This window comes from Eptatretus burgeri, chromosome 8 (assembly GCF_056783735.1).
Source record: "Eptatretus burgeri isolate ZD-2024b chromosome 8, Ebu_testis_v1, whole genome shotgun sequence".
Lineage (NCBI taxonomy): Eukaryota > Metazoa > Chordata > Myxini > Myxiniformes > Myxinidae > Eptatretus > Eptatretus burgeri.
The window spans coordinates 45,271,355-45,283,650 of NC_140968.1; the positions used below are offsets into that span (position 1 = coordinate 45,271,355).

General features: G+C 43.3%; 1 protein-coding gene across 2 annotated transcripts in view; it reads right to left on the bottom strand.

The window, feature by feature from the left end:
- Window positions 1-12,296, bottom strand: part of INTS8 (integrator complex subunit 8) — a 107,083-nt gene that overhangs the window by 30,798 nt on the left and 63,989 nt on the right. The window lies entirely within an intron of this gene.

Genomic DNA, 12,296 nt, shown 5'->3' on the forward strand with positions numbered 1-12,296 from the left:
CTTCAGGGTCCCTTGGGTATTTCTGATCCATTGGGACTTTTGGGTTCTCGGGGAAGGGGGGGGTCTTTTGGGCCTTCTGGGTACTTTAGGTTAAGTATTTCAGGTTGCAATTGTGGGTGACGTCAGGTCAGCTGTCCAACCAATGGATAAAGAGCAGATTATACACACATACATAATATATATATATATATATATATATATATATATATATATATATATATATATATATATATATATATATATATATATATATATATATATATTGTTGCGGTGACGGGTACCGAGACACCTGCTTGTCACTCAGGGGGATTAATCCCCAGTTGTCCTCGGTAGAGCCGGACCTGGGACCACTGCTCACAATTAACGTTTTGGTACGTGGGTTGTTTTAAAACCACGAATGCCACCCAGTCAACCATGAGTTCCAGTGTCCGCCATCTCGTTATTCCGTTTAATGAGAGGTCACGTGGTTACCTGAGCGGGGAGCGCGCCCTCGCCAAAGCACCAATGTTATCTGATTAGATTTTAATTAGGGCGGCCGAGCGTTTTAACCGCTGGTGTGTCCAGACTATTTTTTTGGTCAAATCTGTGGTAATTACCTCCCAGTCTATCTCGGTTCAAACAATGCTAGACCAATAGAAAGAAAGGACAAACACGGACAGGTTGGTAATCGACAAATAATCTATTAATAATAAAATAAATAAATAAAAAGAACATTTTATTTGCTGAGGTAAATAAAGAATGAATTTCAAAGCAAAATCAATCAAAATGCCAGGAAAGAGACAAAGAGCAGATGCTTATCGGGGGTTGACTTACTTTCAGCTAAACACGGACAAGGGTCCCCAACAGATCATTCACGGGGAGGGGAGGGGAGGGGGAGAGTCGTCTCGCTCACCAGAAAGTCGCCCGTGAGGTGAAAACGTTCTGAAATGCGTGCGTGCGTGTCACGTCCATCGCCAGGACCAGCTTTGTCGTACAGTCTCTCGTGGGGCAGCCTTGAACGCCAGTCGACGTCTGGAGGGCACTGAGAAAGTCCGTCGCGGGTTTCGACCCTGGTGTTTGTTGGTGAACGACCCGTGCCTCACTTGTTGGCGGCTTTGTTCACACCCGCACGTGCACCACACGCTCGCTTGCCGAAGCATTGGGCAGGACAAACCATCTCGCTTTTGGTGCCGGCCAGACACCCACATGCGCGCTTCCTTCTCCTCTTTTGTGCGCCTTCACCCGCTTCTTGCTTGCTTCTCTCTCGTACCTCTTTCGTTCACGCTTTTTTTTAAATCTCAGAACTTATCTCTTTCTTCTTCAGAACGTCCCTCTTTCGCCTTTTCCTCTCAGAACGTATCTCTTTCGTCTTCAGAATGTATCTCTTTCGCTTCAGAACGTCCCTCTTTCGCCTTTTCCTCACAGAACGTCTTTTTATATCTTCGGGGCGTCTCTGCGGGTCCAACCCACCCCATGCTCACCCCGCCCCACTGGCGCACGGTTACCATGACGACCCGTGTGCTCTCAAAAAAGATGGGCGTCAGAGCTCACGGAAGATCGCTGCTGAGGAAATATAAGGGCGGGCTTCAGAGCTCGTGAAAGAAATGTGTGTAAACGTGTCTGTCGTAAAGAAAAAAAAAAACTTCCCATAAGAGAGGGGATCTATCCTTTACCCTTCTCAACGCATCACATTTAAAATCTCACTAAACATGGGGATGGGGCTCATCTGAACATGCATTTAAGGAAATAACTGTCTGAGGACCTGGATGTGTGGATGCATTCATCAGACTGGATTCTAAAATCCGTAACAATATATATATACATATATATATATATATATATATATATATATATATATATATATATATATATATATATATATATATATATATATATATATATATATATGCAAAATGTTTGTTTGTGACCCCACTCCTCTGAGCTCCCAAAGTTAATCGCCACAAAACTTTATAGGATCACATTGTTTACCATGACACACCTAAATATGGGTTTTAAACAGTCTTTTTCTCACAATTCATAAATTACAAACACACGAGCCGCCACCTGTCGCCATCTCCGCAAGGGTAGACCCACGTAGACTGTCGACAATGCTTCATAAAAATCCCATTTTCTTTTGGATGCCACCCGGATACCTATATATTTGGTGAGGTGGTGACCTCCAGTCGTCAAATATATCAAATGTGAACAAAAACTTAATTAAGACGTTACCATGATCAATTAGATCGGGGAAGAAGGAGTCACGTGACCTCTCAAAAGCGCAAATCATTCAAAAACCGAATGTAGTAAAAACACAACCTGCACCTCGATTTAAAGGTAATTTTACTGCTCATGTGACAAAATAACTTTCAAGGGTGTAAGAGGAGCATGTAGAAAAAAAAGGTTTAAATTAAAAAAAAAAAATTTAAAGGAAAAAAAAAAGGGTTTTAAGGAAAATTTAGCTAACATCACCAAATATACACCTCCCAATATCCATCCTATAGTTTAAAGAACCAAGTGAACAACATATAGTGATTTGATGTTTGATTAATTTAATCGGAAATGCCTCACCTCAAATGAGAATTTTTTTTGTTGTGTGGATTATTGGTAGAAACAAGAATTTGGTGTAAAAAAAATCAGGAGATGTTGTGGTGGGTGGAGCCGGTATCCTTAGAAACCATTAATTTCTTTTGATTTTCAAATGGTTTCGAGTCACCATCACAGAAATATTCAATCACAGATGAGATATATTTCATTTCTTACAATATTATCGATATCTCCGACTTCTTAACGATGTCTCATCTTCCGGACCATTCAAAAATAACATACCAAATGCATGGGGGTTCGGGTTTGGAATGGGGTGGGAGTGTAGTGGGTGTATGTCCAAACGTGATGGAGTTTTACAGGGGATGGGGGTGTTTCCAGAGCCGTTACATGACGACCTTTTTAGTAACATATTAAAGGACTTTCTGGACGTTTCTGCGTGAGCTTTTCATTACTTTGAATGAGATTCTGATAGAGCTTTTTTTCTATTAACCATGGCTTTGCTGAAAAATCTTACTGCAAGCTGGTTGATCGATGGAAGAAAATATACCCATCAGAGATGGGGAATCCCCCGCCATTGAAAGATTTTTTTCAAGATGGCCGCCTCAGTTGGCCATCTTGGATCCGGCCACACCCAAAATCAATAGGGTTCTTCCTTTTCAGGTGGTACATGTGTGACCCAAATTTCAAATCGATATGGCAAACAGTTTATGAGTTATCGCACTCACAGCTATAAATGTTGACGCCTGGCCAGCCGGATGGACGGACGGACGGAAGACCCGGGTGACAACAATATCCCCCTTCCGCCACGCGGCGGGGGATACAAAGTGACGCCACCTCTCTGAGAAGAGCAATAAAACAAAGAAGAGGGAGGAAGAAGAGGCTGCAACAGGAAAATAGGTCATCTATCTCCACCTATACAAGTAAATTGTTTTTTGTTTTGTTTGTGATCTTACTGCTTTGAGCTCCTGAAGTTAATTCGCGACAAAACTTTCTACGATCAGATTTTTAACCACGATGCACCTAATAGGCATTTTAAACCGTCATGAGGAGGTCATTTGGATCATTACTGCCGTGTTGCATTCCAGAGTTGATTTATTTACCAACAAGAGGTCATTTCTTTACTGCAGCTTCTCATTTACACCCTGTAAGGCCTGTAGACTCCATTGGACCCTTTACACCCCTTAGACCCTTTAATAATAACCATTTCGTTCCTGTTAAGACCTTTTCGACCCTTTCACACCGATTTAGAACCTTTTGAGACGTATCAACCTTCTTCGATCCTTTCAACACTTTTCAGACCTATAGATCTTTTGAGACCCTTTGGACAATTTCAGACCATTTGGACACTTTAGACCCCTTTTTCTCTTTCACCATTTGATCCCTTTAGACATTTAGACCCATTTAAGATCCTTAGACCCTTTAAACACATTAGACCTCTTTATGACATTTTAAGACCCTTAAGCCAGTTTAAACCCTCTCTATACCCCTTATAAAATCTAAAAAAATTCCCCTGAAAATCGTTTAGGACAATATTTTTCATGCACCATTCACATCGCATCACAAGTTGCAATGACGAATCAAAACTGATATGACTGATCTATGGATCTTTGAATAGGAAATCAGCATGAATTGCTGTGAAAATAATGAATGGAAATTGCAGAAAGCAAAGCTATGGGGAGTATGGAGAGAGGGGCAGGTTGGGGACTGAAGAAGTGATGTGGAGAGCGATAGGTGTCTGGAGGTGGTCGGTTGGCATAGAAATAACTTTGGTGATCTTCCCTCAAGTGTTAGGCCCAAAACGTGCATAAATTAGTTCCCAGTCGAGCTTTCATAATATTGTTGCGGGGCCGGGTCTCGGTGGCGAGCACGGCCGCTAGGGGGAGCAGTAGAGTCGGCACCACCGAACACCCAGAATTTAGGTCGCACCTTTCAGATAAATCTGAAAGGTCACGGGTCCCTTATCGGACCAAAGATCGCCAATAGGTCAACCACGTGGAGTAGGGTCAATTGCCAATTTTAATATACCTAAATACCCACGCAGTCTAACTACCGGGGAACCACACCCTCGGCAGACTCTGTCCGATCCAAGTCGCAGGTAACGTCTCGGATCCGGTGTAACCGAGCGGAGTTACCAGAGCTGCGCCGGACCAAATGAACAATTTACCCTCGCTATCTCTCAATACACAGCATGCTAAGCCAATGAAAGAAACACAGAAATGAGCTGATACATTCAACAAAAGGGATATTTATTTATAATAGGCAGGGAGATACAGAGCAGAGTTAACCGAATAAGCAATGCAAATAATGTATAACAAAAAGCACTTAACAATTCCACTTGCAGACGGGGCCCACGGACACACATACGCACACACAAATACCCAGACGGAGATGGACCTCGAGGTCTTTATTATTCCTTCAGCTCGGAGGGAGGTCAAGCTGAGGGACGAGAACGTGCTGGCTACTTGGCCGCGTTCGCGCAGCTCGACGTCCGCACCTTTCCGGAGCACCAGTCGCCAAAGAATGGACCAAGGCAGCCGAACCCAAAGGAGGCGAGACTACGTGATCTCCCGTGATGAGATGGTCAACCTCTTATAGTAATGTGCCAGACGAGACGCCTCGGATGCAGTCAGACGCAGACCAGACTGAAGCACGCTCGAGCAGACCAGACACAATTATTAATTGTTTTTCCTTTTGTCGTCCTTCTCGGGCGCGGTCCGCTCCCCGTCACCTGCTCTCATTGGCCGGACGGCGGGTCGCAGCTCCGCCTTCTTGCAAAGGACCGCCCGTCTTTTATCCGCTCATTGCCCATCGGGCAGAAAATGACACATACCCTTATTTGGTGCCAAGCCAGAACGAAACGCTTTGTGAGCACACGAAGAATGCGGACAATGCCGCGAGCAGGGTGTTGTTCTTCTTGTTGTTGTTGTTCATGAAAATCCTATCTATAAAATAACTGCGCAGCGCATGTACACTTAATCACCCATTGAACATAGGACAGAACCCTATCTAGAAACACATACTTACCGATATAACTGATCTGTAGGACCTGGCTGTTGTGTGCAGTAAGCTTCCAAATTCGTAACAATATCACCTTCACTCCCAAGCAGTACTTTGGAGAGCATGGATTGGAAATCTTCGCTGGTGGAATGGAACGAGGTTTCCAAGGTTACAAAACCACCTACTGCGATATCTGCACACTGAATATTTATACTGAATTGCCATTTCTACCAAAACACACTCATTTGAGATGAGATGTCGACGAACCTGTCAGTAGCAGGTACCCAGCTATATATATATATATATATATATATATATATATATATATATATATATATTTTTTTTTTATATATATATATATATATACATACACACATTACAAAGACAATAGACAAAGGATACAAGAACAGTTTTTGAAACTTGGATCCCAGCATCATGAGCTTCGTGGTCAGAAGGGAATGACAATAAAGGCAAACGCAAACAGTTCAAGGATAATAAACAAATGAGGAAACTTTGCAGAAATAAAGAAATACATGACAAACAGAAACAAGTTTGGATGAATAATTCTTGAAATGAGGACCAAGCAAGCAGACATGTAAAGATAAAATGGACATGGTCAGCAAGAGTTAACAAAAAAAAAAAAATCAAAAGCACATATTGAGCATGACAAAAGATTGTCATGATCAGCCAACTTGAACTTTAATCCAAGAAAAGAAAGGTGGGTCTGCTCAAAATTCTTCCAAGAGCCTTGATACTGTATACAAAAAAAAATTTAGCTGGGATGTGATTCTGAAGGCAAGATGTATGATGAGGTGCTTTTAAAGCCTGGATTTTTGGAGATTCCCCAAGAGAAACATATTGGTGAAGCAAGGGAGAGGCAGATGGAAGCAATAACAAAAGATACGTCAATCACGGATACGTCCATCACAAATACGTCTACCTGTAAAGCCTGGAATTGTGAGTGTCCAACCGGGTAAGTGATGGAGTGGAGACATCACACATTTTCCCCATACCCTAGATTGTGGCCATGAGAATGGATGAGAGCTGGTAGGATAGAGATAGAGATTGATATAGAGAGAAAGAGATAGAGATAGAGAGAAAGAGATAGAGATAGATATAGAGAGAAAGAGAAAGAGATAGATATAGAGAAAGAGATAGATATAGAGAGAAAGAGAAAAAAAAGAGAAAAAGAGAAAGAGAAAGAGAAAGAGAAAGATATAGAGAGAAAGAGAAAGATATAGAGAATAAGAGAAAGAGAAAGAGAAAAGAGAGAAAAAGAGAAAGAGGGAGAGAGTGAAAGAGTTACACCTTCCACCATTGAATTCCACCTTCAACGGACCAGAAATCAGCCTTTGATGTGCTCATGGGGATGGGGAGACGGTACGATCAGATGCCCGCTGAAAAGTAAGAGCTGGTTCTGGTTTTGATTGACCGTTTTGAGCGTGTTGACTCCCAGTAGACACCTTTTTTAATCATATCCAGCACTATGCACTGGTGTGCACGCACACATCTACGACTTAAACAGTAATTTTCTCAGGATTGTTTCCATTTGTTTGATGATCCAACAGGTTTCTACAAGAAAAACATGCTAGACTATATTGTAAAAACAAGTTTTAATCCTTCTTTATTGTTTTTCACATCAGATGATACAGTGACCATGGGCATCCTGCATTTGAATGGTCTTCCATCTTCAATGTTTTCTTAGATCCTCCTGGTCCGGGATTTATATTTATTTTCCCCCCACCTACCCTTGTCTTTTCCATGGAACATCCGAAAAATAATCATTAAAATATATAATTTCTAAAAATTGAAATTATATTTATATTTCGACCTACCGGCCCAACATTTTAGCTGAAGAACTGCGTAAACCAAGTTATAAAATAACTAAGGCCTAAGTTTAAAAATGATTTTTACTATTAAATGTTTGGGATGGGGGGGAGGGAGAGAGAGTTGTATGGGCTGTGAGTATCGTTATAAATGTAGACTTTCTGTTTGGTTCGGGGCCACAATAGTAGGATCAAAATATGAAATAAACAGCCTAACCTCAAAAAAATTGCAAGAAAACGTTTTATCATGTTTTTCTGTAGTACTTGGTCCAGAGAACAACATATCAAAAGTTGGCCGAAATCGGACCATCAGAAAGGGTCAAACTTTGACGTTAAAAAAGATGGCTGCCACTATTAAAAAGTGCCTCATTTCTTCTCATATCCCATCATCTTAGCTGTTTTTACCCATATAAGTGTAAAATAAACAGTTTAAAACTGTTCAAACTAGTATCTCAATGAATTCACCATTCTATATTGAACATTGCATACCCAAGTGACGTCATGAGGTAATCTATGACGTCATGACATGACTTTTTATTATTTCACAATTATGTGGCAAATTGATGATGACGAAGATTTTAGATGGTATTACTGAAGGCATGCAAGTTCATTAATTCTTCCTGATCAAGCACCTATAGTTACAGTGCTGCCATCGACAAACATCTTCAGAATATTAAGACAAAGGATTCCAATCAGCTTCAGATTTTTCCAAATTTCACTCCATCAAAATGTTGAATTATGATATAAAAAATGACAATATGTTTCGAAACTAAAGAAGATCACACGCTTAGATGAGGTGATGAAGTACGAACTTTCGCCATATCTACCCTCCTTGTTCGAAGCTAAACATCAACTACGGAAACCAGACAAACCTGCGCTTCTCGAGGCTATACGGTAACCATGCTGCGTCCGTGGATGATGCTGTCCTTCAGTCTATTCCCAAGACAGATCACTACGTCTTCGATGGAGGTTCCCTTCTACATCGCTTGAAATGGACAGAAGGAAGTACCTACAGTTCAATTGCCGATTATTATGCATCTTTTACAGTGGAACTGTATGGAAAAGCCACTGTGGTATTCGATGGATATGAGGGACCAAGCACAAAAGACAACACCCACCAGCGACAGAAGACAACTGTGAGAAATGCTGTCAACATTACAGAGACAACTAAATTTGTGGGGAAGAAGGATGATTTCCTTTCCAATGAAAAGAACAAAAAGTCACTTATTGATATGATATCAGCATGCCTGAAGCAAAAAGGCTGCCATGTTGTCCAGGCAGAGGGGGATGCAGATGTGGATATAGTGAAAGCAGCTGTCACAATGTCCACTTTCAAATCAACTACGCTTATCGGAGAAGATACAGATCTTCTAATATTGCTTCTCTATCATGGGAAAATGGGTAGTAAAGAATTTTACTTTCGGTCAGACAAAGGGAAACCAAATGTCTACAATATAAAGGTGTTGAAGCAGTTACTCGGAGATGATGTTTGTACTGATTTGTGGTTTGCCCATGCCTTTACTGGATGTGATACTACTTCTAGGATCTTTGGGGTTGGGAAAAAAAAATCAGTGTTCCAAAAACTCATCAAAGGTGATTCTGTCTTGCATTCCTGTTCAAAGATTTTCTGTGCTCCAAATATGGATCAAGATGCTGTAGAAAGTGCTGGCTGCAAGGCAATGGTGTCATTGTTGAATGGGAAAACGTCTGACTCTCTAGCATCATTGCGATACAGTTACCTCTGCAAAAAAGTGGCGACAGCAAAGACATTCGTAACGCCAGAGAGATTGCCCCCCACAACTTCAGCCACAAAACAGCACTCAAGACGAACTTATTTTCAAGTCATGGTATGGATGGGCCGGAGTGATAACATGGACATTACAAAATGGGGCTGGGACATTTAAGGGAACAAACTCACACCAGTAATGATGGACAACCCTGCTCCTGATATTCTGCTAAAAATGATTCACTGCAACTGCTCGGCTGGATGCAACACACTTAAATGTAGTTGTAAGAAGTACAGACTTCAGTGCACAGGGGCTTGTGGACCTTGCCAAGATGGCAACTGTGAAAATATGAACCATGCACCCATTTTAGATGAAAACGAGGACGAATATGCTGACATTTTTTTGCTAAAGCAGTAATGGGTGTCTCAACTGGAATGACTTCCTTGGTACCAACTACCCAGGTATTATTTCAAGGAAATTGAACACATTGGTCTCCATGGCTGTTGTTTTTGTGTGTATAAAACTGCGCTTTAGTAAAAGGTATGGTTGTGGCATCACGATCTTGGCATCATCATTGAATTTATGATGTCATCTGGTCAACAAACAGGATGAAAACTATTTTTGTGAACATGTTTTCATAAATTTGGAAGTTACCATGGAATCACATCATGACATCATTCATGATGTCATGACACAATGAATGACGCCATGATGCAACTTTGGGACACTCCCAGCAACTTCAGCTATTTTGGTACTTGTAAGGTAATAAGTTTTATCGTTAATTGTCACTTTTAAAGTGGTTGAGAACTGTTTGTTTCAAAGGTATGCATAGATATTAGGTATTTTGCTCTAATGGCGGCCATCGTTTTTGACGTCATATTTACACCCTTTCTGATGGTCCAATTTTGGCCACCTTTTGATATGTTGTTCTCTGGGCCAAACTACTGAAAAACACCATAAACGTTTTCTTGTAATGATTTTAGAGTTAGTCAGCATATTGACCCTACTACAAGAGAAATCTACTGCAAATGTATGAGAGGTGTGTGTGTGTGTGTGTGTGTGTGTGTGTGTGTGTGTGTGTGTGTGTGTGTGTGTGTGTGTGTGTGTGTGTGTGTGTGTGTGTGTGTGTGTGTGTTTATTTTTTTTTGTGGAATTCTGCTGGAGCTTTCTTATGTGGAGCGTGATACACCGAAATGATCGTCATGATCTTCTGAGTTGATTCGGCTAATTAACAACAAAGAACCCAGAAGAATTCCCATGTTTTAAAAGCATGCCATGTTAAGATCATTCCGCAGCATGGCATTCTAATTACAAAAGAAATAAGAAAAATAATGACAACACTGTAACAAAGCATATTGTTGCGAATTCGTGTCCGCCAGCGTACGATCGGCCACGTAACTCGAATCGCGGCACGTCGTCGCCCACCGGACGGACAATTCAGTTGTGACCCTCCAGGAACTATCGCCCGGAGCCAGTCACGGGTGGGGGTTTAACCTCACCACGATCGTGCCAATTGCCCACCCGCGCAGGATAGGGTTGCTCGCCAAATTCGACCTACCCAAGTACCTGCGCAAGTGGTCGACCGAGCGATCGTACCACGCCACAGGCCGACTCCGGACACGAACCGCTTAAGCGGTTCGCTCTGTATTACAGGGATAACCGAGCGGAGTTATCGTCGGCCTTGATGGTTCCGATTAATTACCGGGCGTTTTAAACCCACTATCGAATCCCTTACGTGATGCAAGATGGAGGTTCAATGAAAGGAAAAGACAAAGCGAAGCGGGAAAACAGTTCAACAAGCAGCACATTATTCACACACGCAGACAGCACAGAAGGCACGTATTTACAGCCATACAATTATGCAACAAAAGCAAATGCAGAGTTAAAACCGACTCTACGCGTACACACGGCAACACTAACACAGTTCTACTGGAAAGACGGCGCCACCACAAGCATTTGCGCAAAAAGCAAAGGAAGAAAGCCACCCTCACAGGCAAGGAGGCAGACAGGCCCGTAGACCAAATGAACGTGGATCCCGGAAGATCAGCCAGGTCCACGAGACCGGGGAGGTCTTACCCGCATCCTCGTGACGCGATAGCGGGCAAGCCGCAATGTTCATGCAGCTGCGCCCCGACTCCGTGCCCTGGCGTGGTCGGCGAGTCGTCTCCGGCGTGCTCCGCGCGAGCGGTCCCGTTGGCACCACATTTAGGGTGGGGGGGGGGGAACGGGGCCCCCCCTCAGCACTATCTCAGCACGAATGGGGGGGGGGAATCGTTGATGCTCAGGGAGAGGGGTATGGCTGGCCGGCCTGGATCTCACGACGAGTCGAGCGACCCCCACACCGTGACCTCGTCGCCGTCCGCCGTCTTCCCTGCAACTCCTCCGCAACTTCTCTCCAAGCTCGACTCCCCCTCTCTTAGTTCCACTCAGCTATGCCCCGCTCTTCTCCCAACTCACGCTTAGCTCCACCAGTTCCACACTCTCCTTGCCCCGCTCTTCTCCCAACTCACGCTTAGCTCCACCAGTTCCACACTCTCCTTGCGAGTAGCCTTGCACTCGTCTCTTTATAGGTCTCAGGAGGAGCCAATATGCAAATATGTGGATCAAAACGCGATTGGAGGCGGGGCCACGCCACCCTCTGTTCAGCCATTGGTCGGGCAAAAAGGGGCGTGAACCTCCCTGGATCCGCATAAACGGACTTCACATGCACGCGCTTGGAGGCGGGCCAAGCCGCCTCGCGTTCGCCCATTGGACGGAGGGGAAGTGGGCGTGAAGCGTTTTGGATCCGAATTTTCCCCTCAGAAAGGCCACCATTCGCGCTCGCGGCTCGGTGGGTTTGGCACCAATCGCCAAATGGGCCCTAGACAGCCCGACGTTCAGTGTTCACAGGTGGTGCGGTTGTTGGTTGTGAAGGAGAAGGGCAAAGGTGGTGGAGGGTTTTCGGTGGTGGTTTGATGGTTATGGTGTCATTTGGGAATGGCGGTGAAGCGATGTTTGCGGGATGGAGTTGTGAAGGTAAAGGTAGTGGTTGTTTGCGTTGTTGGTGGCTTAATGGTCGAAAATAATAATAGAGACAGAAAAAATGGCTAACTCAAAGCATCGCAGCCCGGATGAATCACACATATTCCCTCTATACAACGGGTGTGGGCTAACTACACATGGACTTACCGAGAAATCTCACCTGAGGACTCTTTATGGTGTAATGCGAATTTCCTCAACCGTA